The sequence below is a fragment of the Antechinus flavipes genome, chromosome 1 (assembly GCF_016432865.1).
Source record: "Antechinus flavipes isolate AdamAnt ecotype Samford, QLD, Australia chromosome 1, AdamAnt_v2, whole genome shotgun sequence".
NCBI classification, from domain to species: domain Eukaryota; kingdom Metazoa; phylum Chordata; class Mammalia; order Dasyuromorphia; family Dasyuridae; genus Antechinus; species Antechinus flavipes.
The window spans coordinates 193,048,950-193,072,986 of record NC_067398.1 but is presented as its reverse complement, the minus strand read 5'-3'; the positions used below and the strand labels follow the sequence as shown (position 1 = coordinate 193,072,986).

The 24,037-nt window shown below is 36.6% G+C and overlaps 1 protein-coding gene across 1 annotated transcript in view; it reads left to right on the top strand.

Annotated features, from left to right (window-relative positions):
• The window catches only part of STARD4 (StAR related lipid transfer domain containing 4), a 95,367-nt gene that overhangs the window by 51,111 nt on the left and 20,219 nt on the right, over positions 1–24,037 (top strand). The window lies entirely within an intron of this gene.

The window sequence follows — 24,037 nt, the reverse complement described above, 5'->3', positions numbered from 1 at the left end:
CCTACCCTCCCCCTTACCTTTTTGTTTTTATCAGAATTTAAAACACTTTTATAGCTTTCCAAATATAGATGATGTTCCCTCTCTATCCCATTCACATCAATCTACGTATTTTATCCCATTCCTGTTAATCCTTCCATGTACTGACCTTATCCTATTCCCTCCTCCTCTTAGTTCTTTATAAATTTAGACTTTTATTCTTATCTAAAAGTATATGTTATTCTCTCTTTAACCAAGATCTGATGTGAGTATAATTCCCTCTACAAATCCCTTGCCCCTCCCAACCCCTTATCCTGTTATTTCTTTCTGAATTTGGAAGACTTTACATATGCACATATACATATCTATATGTCTATGTATCTATATCTATTTATGTTCCTATATCTATATCTGTACATGGTGTTCACTCTTTAACTCATTCCCAATGAGTAGGTTTCTAAAACTACTAGCCCTTTTTCTTTATCTAGTTCCTCTATGTCAGTTCTTCTCTTTTGCTTCATTTGTGTAAGATAATTACCATTTTTACCTTTTCCTACATGGATTTTCTTTTTTATAATAACATCATATTAATAAATTCTACCCCAATTCTACCCCAATATTTCTTTTAAACTACCCAATTACTAACAACAGTCTTCTTAGACATACAATTTACATTTTCACATATTAAAAAAAAGGTTTGGAATAGCTAGGTGACACAGTGGATAGAGCACCAGCCCTGAAGTCAGGAGGACCTGAGCTCAAATTTGGCCTCAGATACTTAATAATTCTTGGCTGTGTGACCCTGGGCAAGTCACTTAACCCCAATTGCCTCAGCAAATAAAGTTTGCCCTTATTGAGTCCCTTGTAATTGGCCTTTCATGGTTACCTTATATTTCTCTTGGATATTGTATTTCAAATTTTCTATTAAGTTCATATCTTTTTTTTTTTCATGAAAGTCTAGAAATTCTCTGAATGTCTGGGTTATTTTTTTGGGGGGGGGTATTCAGGATTATGCTTAACTTTATTAGATATGATATTTTTGGCTGCAACCCCAAGTCTTTTGTTTTTTGATATATAGTGTTCTGAGACCTGTGATATTTTAGTGTAGCCACTATTAGGTCTTATGATTCTAACTGTGACCCCACCATATTTGAATTATTTTTTTTTCTTTTTGTTTGTGATATTTTCTCCTTGACCTAAGGATTTTGAAATTTGGTTATGATATTTCTGTAGGTTTTTCTCATATGATCTCAAGTGGTGACTAATGAATTTTTTCTATTTCTACTTTCCCCTCCTGTTCAACAATTCAGGACAATTTCTTTAATTATTTCTTGTATTGTATTGTATTATATCAACATTCTTCTTTTTTTTAACACAGCCTTCAGGTAATCTAATTATCCTTATGTTTTTTCTTCTTGATCTATTCTTCAGATCATCTGTTTTTCTTATGAGATGGTTGCATTTTTTCTATTTTTTCATTCTTTATATGTTGTTTTATTATTTCTTTGTCTCTTTTAACTTTGCTGGCTTCACCTTGCCTAATTTTAATTTTCAAGGAATTTTTTTTTCCTTTAGATTCTGAATCTTCTTTTCCAGTTGCTTGACTTACTTTCCATAATAGTCTTGTTTATCTTAAATTTAAAAAAAAAAATTTCCCCCAATTTCTCTCATTTGACTTTTTTTGAAATCTGTTTTTTAGTTCTATGAATCCTTTTTGGCAGGTGACAATTAATCTAGAGGGAGAAAGATTTTTGTTTGTTTCTTTGTTTTGTGGTTGGTTTTTTCTTCTTTTTTTGCTTCAGTATCCTCTAAAGATGAACCTTGATCTTCTCAATTCCCATTGTAACTTCTTTATGGTGGGGATCTTTCTCTTTTGTCTGTTTATTTTTTAAAAATCATTTATAACAACTTGTTACAATAATCCCCTCTAGACCTGAGGTGTGGGAAATGGTGCCTGCATTAAGTCCTGCTTCAGTTCTTTCCTCTGGTCTGGAACCAAAACCAAGAACTCTACTCTCCTATAACTGCCCACAGACAGCAGTGTTCCTACCCCACTGCTTCTGTACTCACTGGGCATGTGGCTGATACCTTCTTGCCCAGGGCTACCTCTTGGCAGCACCTGGGCTGGTGTCCTATATCCACAGAGATTCCCTCAGTCTTTCCTTACTCAGATATCTGACTTCTCATACTGTTAAGGAGCTAAAAATTCCTGTGACTGGGGCTGAGACTTCCTTCTAACCCAGCTAATCTTAGAATTTGCTGCTTGCTATTTGAGCAGAGTTGGCCTAAGAGTGTTTATACTTCACATGAGCCAAACCTCAGTTCTGGTAACTTTCTTTGGATCTTCTTTTTATTGTCCCAGGACTACCACTGTTCTGTTCCAACTCTTCTTTATTTTTAGCACTATATGTTTTCCCTGAAGAACAAGTTTGTCTTTTTTTGTGGGGGAAAACATGACATTTTTCCAGAATGCTCTCCCCAATTCTTTGTTAAGATGCTTTTTAAAAAATATTTTTGTATCTTCTTTTTACCAAACTGTTAATTGTCTTTCCCCCCTCTTCTGTATTTTTTAAAATAATATTTTATTCCCCCAAGTTACATGTAAAAACCTGTTAATTATGCAATTTTCTTTCCTTGCTCTCATTTCTTTTCCCAGTTTTCCTCTGCCTCTCTTATTTGATTTGGAAAATTATTTTTTAGCTCTTCCAGAAATTTTTGTTGGGCTTGTGTTCAGTTATTTTTTTTTTCTCTTCAGGGTTTGCTTGTAAATATTTTTACTTTATTGTTTTCTTCTGAATTTGTATCTTGTTCTTCCTTGTCACCATCATGACTTTTTAATGATCATATTCTTTTTTGTTGTTGTTTTCTACTCTATATCTTGACTTTTGTTAAAGTCTTTGACTTATCTCATCTTTGTATATATATATATTAAAGTTGGGTTCTGTTTCTGGCATGGAATTGGAGGTAGAGTCCAAACTGCAGGGTTTCTTTCACTGTTCTTTTCAGAGCTAGTTCTAGGAGTTTGTAACATTTTTGTCTTTGCTCTCCTGGTCTGTGTTCTTATTCTTACTCAGGAAGTATTTCTGATTTTTTGGGACTGGAATCTATACTGTTCCTCAGGAACTTGCTTTCTTTGGAATCAGAAGTGATATTGTTCCTCAAGGATTCTATTCCTCAAAAAACAACAGCAACAACAACAAAAAAAAACTAATTGTGTGTGGGGCAGCTAGGTGGTACAGTGGATAGAGCACCAGCCTTGAGGTCAGGAGGATCTGAGTTTAAATCTGGTCTCAGATACTTAACTCTTCCTAGGTGTGTGACCCTGGGCAAGTCATTTAACCCCAATTGCCTGGGGGGTGGAGGGTGGGAAAGGATTCTATTCCTTATAATTGAAAGTGCTGTTTTCTGCCTTTGAACTATAACTCAGAAGTGAGTATGGATAATGTACTTGCCAAACATCTTTCAGGCTTGCATCCAGTCCAAACACAGGTGTTCTTTATAATCTCTTTTGACCATATGCCAGGTTACTTTTCATCTTTGACTCGAGAGCTCCTTTCATTATCACTACCTAGTCCCACACTTGGTGTTGCCTCCAGGTAGGTTGTAGGTCAACCTTTACCCCCATATCACAGATCTTTCCTACCTCCTAAGCTGTTTTTGTATTAGAAACCTGTCTCATCCTGACTTATTTATTGTTAGTGTGAGGGACATAGAAGACCCTTACCCAAAATGACTACTCAAAAATCATTCAGTAGAAAGCAGAAAAGCTGTTTATTAAAACCTTGGGAGGATGAGCCATCCCATCACGAGATAAGAAAGAGAAAGCTCGTGTTAGGAGGGCTAAAGAAGTAGTAAAGATACACAGCTTTCTGTTTCTAGGAAACATAAAATCAGGCCTTCAGGCTTAATCAAGTAAATAGTGATCAAACTAATATACTAATATCAATAAATGTCAAATACTGATAAATGTCATCAGCTCAGATTAAGTAAACATGTTTATAGCTGGCCAAAGCTCAAATAAATATGGGCCTGCACATAAGGTCATAGGGGAAACATAGAAGTAATTAAAATAAAATACAGAAAAAGAATTCATACATTCCTGTAAGTTCTTCACCTTATCTCTCTATTCCACACATTAGCTATATAGTTCCATATTTTGTTTTGAGGCATTATTTTAAAGTTGTTTGGAGGAGAATATTGAAAGAGTGTTTCTTCTACTTTTGATATCTTGATTCTATGCCTAGAAGTTCCCTCTAGGACTAATTTCTAAACAGACAAGTTTATCACTCTCTCCACTGCTTAGTAGTGGAGTAGTAGAAAGCACAGAGTAGCTTGCTTTCTTTTTAAAGTGAGAAAATTATACTTCAATCTCAGAGTTTATTAGTTCTCTCTCTCTGGAAGTGTATAACATTTTTTTATCACTGAGTGACTTTCCATCTTTCTACTTGTAGGTACCATGACCACTAGAATTTCTCAGCAGAACTCATCTTGTTGAAGTTCTTGACAACAGATTCAGACATCTCGTTATCTATTTCTTTCATCATTGTGATGGGTTAAAGTTGTAGCTACATGATAAATAATCTTCCTTCGATTTTTCACTCAGCTGAGATATGTGCTAGCTATCTTCATCTTTAGAAATTTAAAAACATAAATTAAAAGATAGGAATGGCTTGTCTCTGAACATCAATAGCTAGAACATAAAGCCAATAGTGTCCCTGGTGGAGTTTTAGACATATTCCAGGAAAGCCATGTTGGCTCTAGTAGAGTATTTTTCCTGGTCTCAGCATACTTAAAGTTCTTCAACTTGTGGTTAAAATGTTCTGATTGTGGGTCCCTCTGGGGTGGTTCTAGACCTAGTCATGCCAAAGATAAAACTTTTAAAGCAATAAGTCTCAGTCTTGATCCCAGTGAACACTGACGAGAATTCCATATACTGAGAAATACTTTCGCTATAATATTTTAGCAACTCTGGAAGATTTCCTATATCATTCAACCCCTTTAATTCACCATTTGAGAAAATTGAGGCTCAAAGAAGTAAAATCATTTAGGCTGATTTTTAAAAAATAATGCCAAAAGAGGATAAACTGATCTTAAAGCTGAAACACACATTGTTAATTTAATATTGAATAATATCATCCTTTATGCTAAAAGAAAATGAAACTTTCAATAATAATAAATTTCAGACCAGACATTGTCATCCCAGACTGATTATGTTATCAATCTCTCACCTGCAGCTTGGTCATCCTTTCTGTCTTAAAACACCAACTTCTGTGAGTAGAGCTGCCCCACAAACTGGAACAAGTCAGTTGGGAAACTCCTTCCTTCATTCCTTCCTTCTTCCTTCTTTCCTTCCCTCCCTCTGTTCCTCTCTTCCCCTCCTCCTCCTTCCCTCTTCCTCTTTTTCCCCCTTTTCCCCTTTCCTTCTTTTCTCCTTTCCCCCTTTTCCCATTCCTCTCTTTTCTTCCTCCCTTCCTTCCTTTTCTTCCTCCCTTCCTCCCTCTCTTCTTCTTTCTCCTTCCATCATTCTTTCTTCCCTCCTTCCTTTCTTCTTTTCCCCTTTCCCTTTCTTCTTCCCTTCATCTTTCTCTCTTCCTCCTTTCTTCCCTTCCTTCCTTCCCCTCTCCTCTTTCTTACTTTCCCCCTTCCTCCCTCCCTTCCTTCTTGCCTTCCTTCCTTCCTTCCTTCCTTCCTTCTTTCCTTCTTTCCTGCCTGCCTGCTTGCCTTCCTGACTTCCTGACTTCCTGACTTTCTGACTTCCTCCTTGCCTTCCCTCCTTTACTTCCCTTCCTCTATCCACATAGGATATCATACCTTTACCTCATACCATACAGATGCTTTTAGAAGCTTTTTTTCCCCTCTTTTGGATCCCTGAAATCTCCCAAGATATCTTGGAGTTTATTGACCAGATTTCTTTCTTAAGGACCATGCCTTAAACCAAAATCATTCTGATTCTCACTGATTGACCACCAATAGGTCCCAGATCAAGTCCCATTGTAAGTTTTGATTGACTCAGATTGAATGTAAATAATCATCAATTCTGCTTTGGCCAGAAACTCTTAGGGTCTTCCCCTTCCAGATGCATTTAATTATTTAGAATTTTTTTGGACTAGGTGAAAGAGATTTTTTTGCCTCAACTTCTACTTAACTTTAATTACCGTGTGGGCATGATCTTTGTCAAACTGATATCTGTTGAATACCTTAGCTTTAAAAGGCTTCTATTGTACCACAGGACATCTCCAGTCATTCTGATTTATATCTAGCCACTGGGACCAGATGGCTCTGGAGGGGAAAGTGAGGCAGATGACCTTGTACAGCCCTCCCTCACTTAAATCCAATTCACTTGCCTGTCACAGCATCACCTTCCTGAGGTTATGGTACTCTTCAAGAATGAAGGATAAACAATAAGATCCCAGTCCCCTCTTCAGATACCCCAGGATTTGCTGGGTGGCACCTAAAGCTACAACTCATTTGCCCCAGTTAAAGATTTCATTTTTCTTATATTGCCTATTTCTCTTGGATTCAGATTGACCTATTGGTGACAGGAGAGGGATTTGAAGACTTCTGCTCTTTCGGTTCCCAAATTGACCCTGGACACTTGGTACCAACTGTAATCCTTTGTGTTCTGGTTTAGACTCAACTTAGTGGTTCCACCTGAGTAAGTCTCTCAAATTCTAAATTTGTAAGTCTTTTTTCTTGAGTTCCTAGAGCTCTTTGATCAGAGGTTTGGTACAAACTCATGAGTAATTTGAAGTCTACTTTCATACATCCATCCAAAGCCAATCACTACCAATTATATGTTTTCAAATATTGGACCTAATTGCAAGTACTTGGAAAACTGGAAGAATTTAAGTATGATCCACAACACTGCTGGTCACAGTGGAACTCTTTTGATCACAGTAAGAAATGTTTTTGCAGTTTAATATTAATTTAGCTGGGTCCCAAATTGAGGGACCTGAATTAGACACATTTTTCCATTAACTTTTTGAATAAACTAAGTGAGAATCTGAATCTGAATTCTTCTCCTTTCAAGAAAATATCCAGAAATTACAATTTTTAAAAAGGAGGAGAACAAGCTCTCTGTTCTTCAGAAAGAATACTTTGGATTAAAGAAGGAGGCAAAATAGACTGGAAATCAGGTTGAGAAGAATAAATAACATCTGCGTCCTTTAGAAGGGAGTCTCAAAATTTAAAACAGAGAAAGAACAGATTGAAGGTCATGTTGAAATTTTACACAGGGAAATAGAAGAGCTTAAAGAGGCCCTGAAAAATACTCTTGAAAAGCTGGACTCTCCAAGAGTCTCTTTAATTTCCCTCTTGATTGCCTAAGGATCCCTTGCTCCATTTTCTCTTCAAAGCCAAGGACAAGAAGTCATTAAAAATTTCAGGCATCTTTTACCCCCAAGACTAATGCTAAACTTTAAGCCTTGCCAAGTTCCTATGGCCCATGAGAATCCTGTAGATTTTGCTTGACAATTTGAAGTCACACTTTCAATTTAACAACCTGGTTTCTCTGATCTTTATCAGCTTGCCCAAATTCATTTAGGCTTTGGATATCCTGCTCATTGGTTTCAATTGGGACAATGTGGGGCAATCCTCTTGAGCACATAGATCATAAAATAAATGAGAAAGTAGTGCTTAATACATATCTCTGGGAAATCTGAAAAATTAGGGAAGCTTTATTAGAAGCAATCCCTGATGCTTTCCCTAAGCCTATTGGTTAGAGAAAAATTCAGTCCTGAACCAAAAATATAGGAGAGTCAGTTTTTTATTTTTATAACAGATTCTTATTTGCCTTTCAAGTAAATTCTGATCTCACTGCTGATAGTCTAGATGCCTTGGTCACTTTTAACTCTATGTGGCTGGACTGAATAAGCCCTTTGTGGACTTATCAAGAGAAGAAAATTAGATTGGAATGTGACTTCTGATATGGTTTATTTAACTAATAAATTATTAGTTAACAAACCATAATAAAAGAAAAGGATAAAGGTAAGGAAACAATGAGAAAAATGATTTACAACAATTAAGGATATAGAGACTTCTACTTCCTCTGCTTTTAGTAGTCTCTACTCCCAAGCCACCAGGATGACAAGATGTGTTTTGATTACAAAAAAATGAGCTCATTGTAAGAGAGACTGCCTTGAGTTATAGCTAAGTTACTACAGTCACTGCTTTCTTCTTTTCATATTGGGAGGCCCCAAGGAAAAAAGATCAATTGGATTGTCTCAGATTGAAGGGGCTCTGAAGATATAGAGAGGATTTTTCTCATGTTTTTCTGTGGGAGGGCTCACATAGTAGTGGCCTCTCATACCATTGAAATCCACATAGATACTGGTTCCACAACATCTGTTTTAAACTCTACTGCTTTTCCTGATCCCCTATCTCAATTCTAGAAAAATTTCAATAGTGGACATCATTAAATATCTGCAGTCTGTCTCTGTTTCTTATGCTCTCCCCTTTATCCTCAGAGATTTATTTGGGACCTATTCACTTCTTTTGCCAGATGCTATTCTCCACGTTCTAAATTGTGACTTTGTTTTTTTTTTTTTTAACTTTTTATTTTCAAAATATATGCATAGATAATTTTGCTCCTGCAAAATTTTGTGTTCCAAATTTTTTCTCCCTCCCTTCCTTCCACCCCCCACCCTTAGACAGCAAGTAATCCAATATATCTTAAACATGTACATTCTTTTATACATGTTTCCACAATCATCATGCAGCACAAGAAAAATCAGATCAAAAAGGAAAAAATGAGAAAGAAAACAAAAAGCAAGCAAACAACAACAAAAAAGTGAGAATGCTATGTTGTGATCCATACTCAGTCTCTACAATCCTCTTTTGGGTGCAGATGGCTCTATCCATCACAAGTCCATTAGAACTAGCATGAATCACCTGGCTGTTAAAAAGTCACACACTATTAGAATTGAATATCGTATAATCCTGCTGTTGCTGGCTACAATGATCTCCTGGTTTTACTCACTTCACTTACTATCATTTCATGTAAATCTCTTATAGCTAAGTTACTACAGTCACTGCTTCCTTCTTTTCATGATGGGAGGCCCCAAGGAAAAAAGATCAATTGGATTGTCTCAGATTGAAGGGGCTCTGAAGATAAAGAGAGGATTTTTCTCATGTTGTCTGTGGGAGGGCTCACATAGTAGTGGCCTCTCTGAAATCATCCTGTTGATCATTTCTTACAGAACAATAATATTCCATAACATTCATATACCATAATTTATTCATCCATTCTACTTACTGATGGGCATGCACTCAATTTTGAGTTCCTTGCCACCACAAAAAAGGCTGCCACAAACATTTTTGCACATGTGGGTCCTGTTCCTTTTCTTATGATTTCTTTAGGAAACAGAGACATTCTACTCCACAGTAAAGAAACGGCAGATCATAGGGTATGCAGTTTGATAGCCCTTTGGCATAGTTCTATATTACGCTCCAGAATGGTTGGATCAGTTCACAACTCCACCAACAATGTATTAGTATTTCCAGTTTTCCTCCAATATTCATCATTATCTCTTCCTGTCATCTTAGCCAATCTGAGAACTATGTAATGGTACCTCAGAGTTGTCTTAATTCGCCTTTCTCTGATCAATAGTGATTTAGAGTATTTTTTCATATGACTAGAAATGGTTTTAATTTCTTCATCTGAAAATTATGCTCAGATCCTTTGATCTGAGAATATTCTTATTCTTATAAATTTGAGTCAATTCTCTATGTACTTTAGAAATGAAGCCTTTATCAGAATCCTTGGATGTAAAATTCCTCCTACCCCTTTCCCCTTCCCTACCTCCCCCCCCCCCCCCCCCCCCCCCAGTTTTCTGCTTCCTTTCTAATCTTGTCTGCATTGGTTTTGTGTGTATAAAAACTTTTAAATTTAATAATGAAATTTTGCATTCCATAATGTACTCTAATTTTTCTTTGGCTACAAATTCCTTCCTTCTCCACAAATCTGAGAGGTAGACTATCCCTTGTTTTCCTAATTTGTTTATGGTATCACTCTTTATGTCTAAATCATGACCCATTTCTACCTTATCTTGGTATGGGGTGTTAGGTGTGGTTCAATGTTTAGTTTCTGTGATACTAACTTCCCATTTTCCCAGAAATTTTGTGTTAAATAGTGAGTTCTTATCCCAGAAGCTTTGGGTTTATCAAACACTAGATTACTATAATCATTGACTATTGTGTCTTGTGAACCTAACCTAATCCACTGATTAACTGCTCTATTTCTTAGTCAGTACCAAATAATTTTGATGATCACTGCTTTATAATATTGATTTAGGTATGGTACAGCTAGGTCAACTTAATTTATATTTTTTTAATCATTAATTTATTTGAAATCTTTGACCTTTTCTTATTTCAGATTAACTTTGTTGTAATTGTTTTCTAGCTCTGTAAAGTAATTTCTTGGTACTTCAATTGTTATGACATTGAATAAGTAGATCAATTTAGGTAGAATTGTCATTTTTATTTTATTAGCTTGGCCTCTGGATGAGCACTTAATATTCTTTCAATTGTTTAGATCTGACTTTTATTTGCGTGGAGAGTGTTCACATAGTTCTTGACAGATAGAATTCCAAATATTTTATGTTATCTACAATTATTTTAAATGGAATTTCTCTTTGTATCTCTTACTGCTGAACTTTGCTGGTAACATATAGAAAAATTGATGATTTATGTGGATTTCTTTTGTATTCTGCAACTTTGCTAAAGTTGTGAATTTTTTCTAGTAGTTTTTTAGTTGATTCTCTGGGATTCTCCAAGTATACTATCATATTATCTGCAAAGAATGATGATTTGATTCCTCATTACCTATTGTAATTCCTTTAATTTCTTTTTCTTCTCTTATTGCCAAAGCTAACATGTCTAATACAATATTAAATAGTAATGGTGATAGTGGGAAACATTGTTTCACTCCTCACCTTATTGAGAATGGTTCTAATTTATCTCCATTACATATGATGCTTGTCGATGGTTTTAAATAGAGGCTACTGATCATTTTAAAGAAAACTCCATTTCTTTGCTCTCTAGTGTTTTTAATAGGAATGGATTTTGTCAAATTCTTTTTGCATCTATTGATAATTTCTATTATTTTGGTTATTGATATAGTCATTTATGCTAATAGTTTTCCTAATATCATACCAGCCCTGTATTCTTGGTATAAATCCTACTTTGTCATAGTGTATTATAAACAAGTGTATAACTTGTTTAATCTCTTTGCTAATATCTTATTTAAGATTTTTGCATCAATATTCATTAGGGAAATTGATCTATAATTTTCTTTCTCTGTTTTGACCCTACCTGATTTAGATATCAGCACCATTTCTATGCCATAAAAGGAATTTGGTAGGACACCTTGCTTCCCTATTTTCCCAAATAGTTTGCATAGTATTGGAATTAATTGTTCTTTAAATGTTTAGTAGAATTCATTTGTAAATCCATCTGGACCTGGAGATTTTTTCATAGGGAGTTGATTAATAGCATCTTAATTTCTTTTTTTCTAAAATGGGATTATTTAAGTAATTTATTTCCTCCTCTGTTAATCTGGACAATCTATATTTTTATAGGTATTTGTTATGGGCCAGAACTTGAAACAAGGTACTAAGTGGAATTGAGGAGACAATGGTTAAATCTAGTTTAGCATTGATTTAATCCTACAACAAATAAAAATTTCCTAGTGATATAATGAGTGGTATATACTCAGTGTGGAACATATAAGCTGGAATCTCTTGGGGCCAGCAAAGACAAGCACACTAGAAACTCTTGAAGACTGAGGCAGATTCATTCCATCATCCACCTTTGTGGTGGCTGGAGGCTGAAGCACAAACCTGTGGAGTTGGAGAGATTCAGAGGGCAGAGAAGGGGCAGGAGCTTAAGCTCTCGGAACCGAAGAGAGAGATAGGACTCTAAGAAAACTAACTGGACCCCAGAAAAGGAGACAAGAGTTGAAAGGGATAATAAAGGATTTGGACTTTAACCCCTGGCTACTCATGTGATGATTACTGAACTGAAATGAAGGCTGCCTCCAGAGACCCCAAGAAAACCTCAACAGAGAACATTACATCTTAGAGAGAATATTACATGTATTAATCCATTTCCCTTATATTATCAGATTTATTGGCATACAGTTGGACAAAATAGCTCCTAATTATTGCTTTAATTTCCTCTTCATTGATGGAAAAGTTCACTTTTTTCATTTTTGATACTAGCAATTGATGTTTCTTTTTTTCTTTTTTTCTAATCAAATTAACTATAGGTTTATCTATTTTGTTGATTTTTTCATAATACCAGTTCTTAGTTTTGTTTATTATTTCAACAGTGTTTTTATTTTTGATTTCATTAATCTCCTTTTATTTTCAGAATTTCAAATTTGATATTTAATTGAGTTTTTAAAAATTTGTTCATTTTCTAGATTTTTTTTAGTTACATGACCAATTGAATGCTCTTCTCTTTCTCTATTTTATGCAAGAAAGCATCTAAAATTTCCCCTAATATTGTCTCATTATTGTTATTCTCTTGGATGAAATTACCAATTTTGTCTATGATTTGTCTTTTTTACTCACTCATTCTTTAAGATTAGACTATTTAGTTTCCATTTAATTTTTGGTCTGTTTTTCCCTGGCCCTTTATTCCATGTGATTTTTAATTGCATTATGATCTAAAAAGATGCATTTACTATTTCTGCTTTTTTGCATTTGATTTTGAGGCTTTTAGGCCCTAATACATGATTAATTTTTGTGTAATTGAAAAAAAAAAGCATAATCCTCATTGTCTCCATTCAATTTTCTCCAAACATCTATCATGCCTAATTTTTCTAAACTTCTTTTTTAACACCTTAGCTTCTTTTAAAATTTATTTTGTGGTTTGATTTACCTTCTTCTGATAGAGCGAGATTGCGATCTCCCACTAGTAGAGTTTTTCTGTCTCTTTCTTTTTGCATCTCTCAATTTCTCTCAAGATTTGGATGCTATTCTATTTGGTACATATATATCTAGTATTGTTATTACTTCATTATGCATGGTACCCTTTAGTAAAATGTAGTTTCCTTCCTTATCTCTTTTAATTAGTTTTATTTTTGCTTTTGCTTGATCTGAAATCATTATTATTACCCCTGCTTTTTTTTATTTCAGCTGAAGCATCTTAATTTCTTTTTTCTAAAATGGGATTATTTAAGTAATTTATTTCCTCCTCTGTTAATCTGGACAATCTATATTTTTATAGGTATTTGTTATGGGCCAGAACTTGAAACAAGGTACTAAGTGGAATTGAGGAGACAATGGTTAAATCTAGTTTAGCATTGATTTAATCCTACAACAAATAAAAATTTCCTAGTGATATAATGAGTGGTATATACTCAGTGTGGAACATATCAGCTGGAATCTCTTGGGGCCAGCAAAGACAAGCACACTAGAAACTCTTGAAGGCTGAGGCAGATTCATTCCATCATCCACCTTTGTGGTGGCTGGAGGCTGAAGCACAAACCTGTGGAGTTGGAGAGATTCAGAGGGCAGAGAAGGAGGCAGGAGCTTAAGCTCTCGGAACCAAAGAGAGAGATAGGACTCTAAGAAAGCTAACTGGACCCCAGAAAAGGAGACAAGAGTTGAAAGGGATAATAAAGGATTTGGACTTTAACCCCTGGCTACTCATGTGATGATTACTGAACTGAAATGAAGGCTGCCTCCAGAGACCCCAAGAAAACCTCAACAGAGAACATTACATTTTAGAGAGAATATTACATGTATTAATCCATTTCCCTTATATTATCAGATTTATTGGCATACAGTTGGACAAAATAGCTCCTAATTATTGCTTTAATTTCCTCTTCATTGATGGAAAAGTTCACTTTTTTCATTTTTGATACTAGCAATTGATGTTTCTTTTTTTCTTTTTTCTAATCAAATTAACTATAGGTTTATCTATTTTGTTGATTTTTTCATAATACCAGTTCTTAGTTTTGTTTATTATTTCAACAGTGTTTTTATTTTTGATTTCATTAATCTCCTTTTATTTTCAGAATTTCAAATTTGATATTTAATTGAGTTTTTAAAAATTTGTTCATTTTCTAGATTTTTTTTTAGTTACATGACCAATTGAATGCTCTTCTCTTTCTCTATTTTATGCAAGAAAGCATCTAAAATTTCCCCTAATATTGTCTCATTATTGTTATTCTCTTGGATGAAATTACCAATTTTGTCTATGATTTGTCTTTTTTACTCACTCATTCTTTAAGATTAGACTATTTAGTTTCCATTTAATTTTTGGTCTGTTTTTCCCTGGCCCTTTATTCCATGTGATTTTTAATTGCATTATGATCTAAAAAGATGCATTTACTATTTCTGCTTTTTTGCATTTGATTTTGAGGCTTTTAGGCCCTAATACATGATTAATTTTTGTGTAATTGAAAAAAAAAAGCATAATCCTCGTTGTCTCCATTCAATTTTCTCCAAACATCTATCATGCCTAATTTTTCTAAACTTCTTTTTTTAACACCTTAGCTTCTTTTAAAATTTATTTTGTGGTTTGATTTACCTTCTTCTGATAGAGCGAGATTGCGATCTCCCACTAGTAGAGTTTTTCTGTCTCTTTCTTTTTGCATCTCTCAATTTCTCTCAAGATTTGGATGCTATTCTATTTGGTACATATATATCTAGTATTGTTATTACTTCATTATGCATGGTACCCTTTAGTAAAATGTAGTTTCCTTCCTTATCTCTTTTAATTAGTTTTATTTTTGCTTTTGCTTGATCTGAAATCATTATTATTACCCCTGCTTTTTTTTATTTCAGCTGAAGCATAATAATTTCTGCTCCAGCCTTTTACCTTTACTTTGTATGCATCACTCTACTTTAAATGTGCTTCTTGTAGACACATTTGTTTATTGTTTATTATTGGATTCTGGTTTTTAATCGAATCTGCAATCCATTTCCATTTTATGGGAGAAGTCATCCCATTCACATTCACAGTTAAAATTATTAACTTTGTATTTCCCACCATCTCTTTCCTTTCCCCCTTTGCTCCTCCCAAGTATTTTGCTTCCAACTACTAAGAATTATAGGACTATCTTAAAAACTATGATGGAAAAAAGAGCCTAGACAACATCTTTCAAGAAATCATCAAAGAAAACTGTCCTGATGTTCTCAGAGGGTAAAATAGCAATTGAAAGAATCCACTGATCATCTCCTAAAGAGACTCCAAAATCAAAACTCCAAGGAATATTATAGCTAAATTTCAGAATTATCAGATCAAGGACAAAATACTGCAAGCAGACAGAAAGAAACAATTTCTTAATAACTATTTATCCTCTGGCCTCCTAGTCTCTTGCACCAGCCTTTGTAACTCTGATTTTTCCTGGGAAAAGCCTGCCATGGGAGAACCTCATCCAAGAGCTCCAGAGGTCAATACCTGTGGGATCTCTAGAATGCTCTCTATACTCCTCCTGAATCTTATCACCCATGATTCTCTTGTTTTCACCATCATCAATTTGTATGTTGCCTTTTTCATTGTACCTCTTCACTTGAACAGTTCTTTTTTGTTTTCACATGGGAAGGCACACAGTATACATAGACTATGCTACTTCAAGGCTTCAAGAGCCCCTCCTATTTCTCATAGATTTTGAAAGCTTATCTTGCTGATCTTGAGTTTCCTTCAGGATCCACTCTCCTGAGGTATGTGATTTACTCCTGTGCTCCCTAGATCTCAAGTCTTCAAAGGCTGATTCCATTTTTCTCCTTATCTCCTTGGTCCACAAAGACCAAGGGACTTAAAGAAAAACTACAGTTATCCAATTCCCAGGTTAACTTTTTATGACATTTGATGTCAGCCAACAACGCCTGCCTCCATCCTGTCAAACTGACCACATTGTTAAACTCCCCCTATCCTTCAACTAAGTGATGGTTTTGTGGTGTTCTGGGACTCATTGACTATTGCAGATTATGAATCCCCTTCTTTTCCTTGTTGGTTCACCTACTTTATGAATGGGTTCTTTACAGGTTCTACTCCTGATATGCTCACGTGGGATAAAGTTTTTGAGGCTACATTTGTTGATCTTAAAGCCATTCTCTCATGTCTCCTGACTATCGGCCACCCTAACAATTCTCTCCCCTTTCACCTTTTCATAGTGGCAAGAAAGGAAGACAATATAATTGTTTTATGTCAGATGAATTATCAGGATATTTTCAGATCTCTATTGTGATATAGAAAGGTCTTTGGTCCAGTGACTGTGATCTCCCACCATTCCTTCTAGTTGTTGTGTCCTCTGACCTTGAATGTTCCTCATAAATTAAAATTCTTCTAAATTCTTATCACACCCAACATTCCTCTACTAGTCACCTAGAGATCTCCCTTCTATGAAAACCAAATGTCATTATTTCCAGATGTAAGACTCAACTCAGCCACCTCTTTCCCTGATATAGAGACTGGGCGGTCTGACTACATGCAGGATCATGATTGTGTTAAAACTGTTGACTCTATTTAATCCCTCCCCTACCCCCCCCCCAAAAAAAAAAAAAAAAAAACTGAAATAGAAAACTCAGATTGTTCCTGCCACTGAAATGATTCAGGTGACTTAATTGCTCAGTATGCTATTGTAATGGGCTGAGGCTTGAGTTGATGCACTGAGGTCCCAAGCACATGAGGCTAAATAGTAATTGGACCATACTCTATTAATATATAAGCTTGGAGAAAGAATGGCCCCCACCCACTCTTTGTGCAAGTCCTGATGTGTTGTATAGGAAATGACGATTTTGGTGGGTGGAGGCAGGGGAGTGGAAATAGTATAAAGTGCTAGATTTAGTAGTTCTCTAGGGTTACCTGTGGCAAAAGAGGAAGCTAGGAGCATAGTAAAAAGCTGTACAGCTTGCCTTCCTTTCCATGCTCCTACACTGCCTCCAGGGAAGAACCCTCGTGGTTTGAGACCCAATGAAATCTGGCAAATGGATGTGACCCATTATAAATCTTTCGGTCGTCTGTCTTTTATCCATGTTGTGGTAGACACTTTTTCAGGATTCACTTTTGCCATACCAGCAGCAAAAGAGACTGCCCGAGTGGTCACTGAATTCCTCATGCAAGCATTTGCCATTATGGGTGTGCCACAAGCAATAAAAACAGATAATGGACCTGCATATACTTCTAAACATTTCATACACTTTTGTGTACAGTATCAGATTTTACACACCACTGGCATGCCCTTTAATCCTCAAGGACAGGCAATACTAGAGAGAAAAAACAGAAATTAAGACACTCTCCAAAAACAAAAGGGGGAGCCACAAGTAACCCTAGAGAGCCTCTAAATTTAGCTCTTTGTACTATTAACTTCTTGAGTTTTGACAAAAATGCACTGGCTCCGGCACTCAGGTTTTATAACCCACCGGAAGGGCAATGTCCAGTGTGAGCAGCTCCACTATCTTTAGATAATCACCAGGTGATGTGGAGAGACCCAGAAAGTGGTGAATGGAAGGGACCAGATAGGCTAACTGCTTGGAAGAGAGGAGATGGCTCAGTGGATAGAACACCAGCTTTGAAGTCAAGAGGACCTGAGTTCAAATCCAGCCTCAGACACTTAACAATTCCTGGTTGTATGACCATGGGTAAGTCACTTAACCCCAATTTGCCTCGGCAAAAAGAAGAAGAGAAACAAACAGCTAGCAGAGAAAGTGGGGCCTGAGCTCTCCTCCCCTTCCTTTTCCACTCCCCTGCCTCCACCCACCAAAATCGTCATTTCCTATACAACACATCAGGACTTGCACAAAGAGTGGTTGGGGGCCATTCTTTCTCCAAGCTTATATATTAATAGAGTATGGTCCAATTACTGTTTAGCCTCATGTGCTTGGGACCTCAGTGCATCAACTCAAGCCTCAGCCCATTACATGCTATCACTATCACAATGACTATGGAAATCACTGAGTTAGGAACCCTCCTTTTAGCCCAACAGTCTGAAACTGAAGCATTGAAATCTATGAATTATCAAAAGGAAACTGCATGAACATTTACATGGATAGCAACAGGTATGCCTTTGGGATGACATATGACTTTAGAATATTATGAATATATTGAGGATTCTTGATTTTCTCTGGTACCCCCATTAAAAATGGGCACAAGTCTATAGAGTACTTGACTCCCTTTTATTAATGGTAGCAGTGGCCATTATTAAAGTCCATTATTAAATGAGTATCCCCATACTTGGGGTAGCATCCTTACTGACTTGCATGTCAAGGAGGTTGACCTGAAGCCCCCAATTCCTATAGACCTGTCTTCTTTTACATCTGCCAGACCTGCCCCTAAATTGACCTTGACACTAGAAATAGCCCAAGATACCATGTCCTGTCCCATCCAGAATAGGATAGAATAAGAAAGATGAAAAAAGGACAAAGACTCTGAGCTCTGGCATGGATCAAATGGATACCCCATCCTTCCTAACACTGTGTCATTCTATGAGGGAATACCTGCACTCTTTGACTCACTGAAGTCTTGACAAACAGGGAAAATGAATTGAGCTTATAAGATGTTTACCTACAGTGTAAAATCTGCCCCAAATATAACAGTGATAAGCCCTTGTGGACTATCTCTGAAAATTTCATTTTCCCCAGCACCACCTTTGTAGTTTGACATATTGATTTATTCATCTTCCAATCTCATCTGATTATAATTTTGTATTAATCATATCTATACGGTTTTCCTGGTGGATGGAGGCTTTTCTCTGCATACAAGTTACTGCAAGGATCATAGCCAAAGGCTTATTAAAATTTCCCCCACCCAGGGAATTTCTAAAAAAAAAAATTCAGAGTACCAGTCAAGCAGCCAGCAATTAGAAGACAATTGAAGCAGTGAAATGAGTATCTCTTTCACTCTGAATATTTTTTTTAATCTTGTTAAATTTATGTATGATTTGAACCTGTCATGGTCTCAAACTCTTCTCAGAGTCCTTCTGAACCTTGAGGTGTTCCCTTTTAGTATGTTTTCTCTTTCACCCTTTGAAATCATTACTGGATGTCTCCTTTTCCCCATTTGGCATTCCCTCACCATTAAGCCTTCTTTCTGTTTTGTTGCAAAAGCCTCATTCAAACCCTTTGATACTTTAGTAATTTTCTAGAGACTTAATTCTGAATTAGTCTACCTTGCAGTCCATGTTCTCACACCAGTTACATGGTTTAAATCTATTGGTGTTTCCTTCCTTCCTTCCTTCCTTCCTTCCTTCCTTCCTTCCTTCCTTCCTTCCTTCCTTCCTTCCTTCCTTCCTTCCTTCCTTCCTTCCTTTCTTTCTTCCTTTCTTCTTTTTTTGCTGAGGCAATTGGGCTTAAGTGACTTTCCCAGGGTCACACAGCTAGGAAGTGTTAAGTGTCTGAGGGCAGATTTGAACTCAGATCCTCCTGACTTCAGGGCTCTGCTCTATCCACTGCACCACCTAGCTGCCCCAATCTGTTGTTATTTTTTACCTATTGAGAAATGTATATTTTTTTATACATTTCAAAGCTGGAACTAGTGCTAGCTGAATATCTTTTGACTGATCATAGAACTCAATGATAAAACTATGATGTAATCAACATAGCCTTTATATAATATTTAAAAGTTTAAAAAAACACTTTACTTATGTTATTTCATTTGGTCCATAACAACAATTCTTTGAAGTAGGTGTTATTATTATTACCATTGTTGAGGAAGAAAAACACCCCAACAAGATTAGAATCTTCTTGGTTGGCATGCATTTTGCAAAAAAATTTCCATACTCAGTCTCCAAATTAAGGGGCAAAAATTTAGTATACTGCTTGACAGCCGGCTAATTTGTAAGAGAATTTTAGCAAAGAATCAGAATCAGGAAGATAACTTTATAGGAAAGATAAACAAAATATTGTTATGCTAATGTTACAGTTTAGAGGTATAATTGTGGAGTGGCAGGGGTCATATAATTCCCATCATTGAGCTCTACTGCTTACTGACCAACAAAATAAGTATTAAATTATTGCTTTTGGCCAGCATTGTTTGTGGCATTCCCAAGGCCAGGTAGCCTTAGGTTTTTTTCAGACTTTGCAAATTTTTCATCCCTCATCATTTCCCCCTCCAGCAATCAAAACCCAAATTCTTTTGGAGCAAAGGGATGAGGTCAACTTCTTTTCGAACTGCTTCAGGCTGACAAGAAGTATAGAGCTGGTCCTATCTAGCTGAATAAAGATTGAAGAGGGGAAATTTGATGGGAGCAGTAGCATCCAGGGGATGTTGAGTTTTAGAATTAGACAGTGGATTGATTAGGTAGCCTGGAGTCTGGACAATAAAAAGTTCACCAGTAGTAAGGGAGAATAATTATCGTGGAGAAAGTGAAAGATAACCTCAACAACAAAAAATAAAGCTGGGATGAAGCAGACCCCTCTAATTGTTTGACCAGTAAAAATAGGTTTCCCAAGGGATTGGAGGGCATTCTGTTTAAAGTGAGTAGTTTGGTATAAATCAAAGAGAAATTTCCACTGATTAGTTTCTGGGATTAAAAGGTGGCCTGAGGGTGTTTGAAACTAACCAGAAGGAGAAAGGATGTATCCCCTTTCTTTAGCAAAGAACTGTTCCAGGGAGGTATATGAGGGAGTGTTGGAGTCTGGAATCAAAGGTGCACCTGCACAATAGCAAGCCTGTTTTCCTTGATCTGAAGTGAATTCCCCTTCTGGTGTCCTTTACAAAACATAATAGAAACCTCTCTATGTCCACGGACAATTTGCAGTAATTGTAGATTTTCCTTGAATACTTGATGGGGGAATGCTTGGTTGTCAAAAATCCCCTTTCTTTCCATATAGCTCCAAGAGCATGCAAGACATGAAAGGCATATTTGGAGTCAGTATAGATGTTCACTTTCATTCCTTTCCCTAATTCTAAAGCTCTGGTGAGGGCAATGAGTTTGGCCTTCTGGGCAGAGGTCCTGGGGGGAGTGGCTCTGCTATTTTTTTTTTTTTAATTTAATAATAACTTTGTATTGACAGAATCCATGCCAGGATAATTTTTACACAGCATTTTCCCTTGCAATCACTTATGTTTCGTTTTTTCCCCTCCCTCCCTCCTACCCCCCCCCAAGATGGCAAGCAGTCCTATATATGTTAAATATGTAGCAGTATATCCTAGATACAATACATATTTGCAGAACCGAACAGTTTTCCCACTGCACAGGGAGAGTTGAATTCAGAAGGTAAAAATAACTCGGGAAGAAAATCAAAAATCAAATAGTTCACATTTGTTTCCCAGTGTTCCTTCTTTGGGTGTAGCTGTTTCTGTCCATCATTTATCCAATGAAACTCAGTTAAGTCTCTTTGTCAGAGAAATCCACTTCCATCAGAATACATCCTCATACAATATCGTTGTCGAAGTGTATAATGATCTCCTGGTTCTGCTCATCTCACTTAGCATCAGTTCATGTAGGTCTCTCCAAGCCTCTCTGTATTTCTCCTGCTGGTCATTCCTTACAGAGCAATAATATTCCATAACATTCATATACCACAATTTACCCAGCCATTCTCCAATTGATGGGCATCCATTCATTTTCCAGTTTCTAGCCACTACAAACAGGGCTGCTACAAACATTTTGGCACATACCGGTCCCTTTCCCTTTTTTAATATCTCTTTGGGGTATAAGCCCAATAGAAACACTGCTGGATCAAAGGGTATGCACAGTTTGATAACTTTTTGGGCATAATTCCAGATTGCTCTCCAGAATGGCTGGATTCGTTCACAATTCCACCAACAATGCATCAGTGTCCCCATTTTCCCGCATCCCCTCCAACATTCATCATTATTTTTTCCTGTCATCTTAGCCAATCTGACAGGTGTGTAGTGATATCTCAGAGTTGTCTTAATTAGCATTTCTCTGATCAATAGTGATTTGGAACACTCTTTCATGTGAGTGGTAATAGTTTCAATTTCTTCATCTGAAAATTGTCTGTTCATATCCTTTGACCATTTATCAATTGGAGAATGGCTTGATTTTTTATAAATTTGAGTCAGTTCTCTATATATTTTGGAAATGAGGCCTTTATCAGAACCTTTAATTGTAAAGATGTTTTCCCAGTTTGTTGCTTCCCTACTAATCTTGTTTGCATTCGTTCTGTTTGTACAAAGGCTTTTTAATTTGATATAATCAAAATTTTCTATTTTGTGATTGGTAATGGTCTCTAGTTCATCTTTGGTCACAAATTTCTTTCTCCTCCACAAGTCTGAGAGATAAACTATCCTATGTTCCTCTAATTTATTTATAATCTCGTTCTTTATGTGGCTCTGCTATTGAGGTTCACCACAGCATAAGCTGACTTCCTTTCCCCCTTTAAATCAAACAAGGCTAAGACTGAGGCAGACTTTCTTTGAGGAAGATTTTGGGAGTGACAAGATCACTTCTCCTGTGAAAATGAACTAGAAGTGGGAGCTAATTCATGTCCCAAATAATAGATTGACAGGTAAACAATGTAGGCCTTAAATAAAGCAATTTTATAGCCTCAGGAGCCTAGAAAGTTAAGGATTTTTAATAGTAGCTACCAGAGAAGCCTCTCAGTTTGGGCTGTAGATGAAGAGGCTGCTATTAAGTGACTCCAGGTTTCTTAAATCTTTAGCTAATGCCTGCTCAAATACACCCCGTGGTCTGAGAAGAGAAATTTGGGTTCCAGTTTCACTATTAAGTCACACCCTAATAAGGGGACAGGACAGGAGGAAATGATAAGAAAAGAGCCTGATAATAACAATAAAAATAATGCTACTTTTCTCAATGAGCAGAGTTTAGAAGGAGTGACTGAATCAGGATCCTGAAGGACAAAAAAAGAGATATCACTCATGGGAGTGGGGGCCGGGAGGTTTCAAACTTCAATTTAAGAGGTGAAGGTTCAGGGGAAGGGTACTGAATTGAAGAAATATTATAGGGTCCAAATTTAGCTAAGGGGATAGACCCAGAAGGGCCTCTTGGGCTTCTGCTTTCAATTACCTTCCAATAGATTTAGCAATAGAGGTGAAACGTCCCATCTTTGCCTCGAGCCTTAGAATTCTTAGACCTATCTTTGCTTCTGCTGGTGTCCCAGGCAGAGTGAAAAGGTGACAAAGGTTCCTTAGTCAAGAAGGAATGCAAGAAATGTCAAGAGATTCCAAATAAGGTGTCCCTGGCAATGAAAATTTGCAGAATGCAGAACTCAGACAACCCAGACAAGCTTTCCTGGGAGTATGGAGTATCCCTTGAATGTAGGATTGGGTTGAAAAGGGCTTACCTTAACAAGGATGGCATAAAATTTGGGGGCCCTATATTGGGTGCCAAAAATGTGGAAGATGTGTGGGTCAGAAACCATTAATAAAAAAGACTGGATAGATCTCTAGAAGCAAAGCAAAGTTTATTATACCTTCTCTGGAGAATCAGGCATCCCACCCATTGAGCAGACAATCGAAGGGAGGAAGCACCATAGGGGGCAGGATCAAGGCTTTTAATCCGAATCGCAAATTCCCCCTCCTACCACTGATCCTCATCCTTTTTGGCTGAGGATCTTACATTCTAAAAGCGGGAACTACCCAAGAAATTGAACTTGACCAGTAAGTACACAGTTGGCCATATTTGGTCGAAATAGGGAGGATAACAAGAAGGGGGCTTAAGTATGCCCTTAGAGGGATAACAGGGAGGAGACTTTAAGTATGTGCTTAGGAGGATGGCAGGGAGGAGACTTTAAGTATGCCCTTGTGACAATAGCAGGGAGGAGACACTTTAAGTATGCCCTTGACCTAATGCTTAAAATCCTTCAGGCCTACTCAAACTTTGAAATAGATGAAGCCTTACTGATTTTCACAACTGTCTCGAAAGATCTCACCTTATCTTATTCAAGGAGAAAGACACTCCAGCAAAATCAGGGTCTCCCTGATCAGTGTCATAGATTTGGCTAAAGAAGTTACACACTCAGTCTCCAACTTAAAGGGCAAAGATTTATTATGCTGCTTGACAACCAACTAATTTCTAAGGGAATTCTAGCAAAGAGTCAGAATCAGGGAGATAATTGTATCATCAACAGAAGTGAACCAAAGCTCCAAAGGAGTTTTTAGCGAGGAGTCAGAATCAAGATGA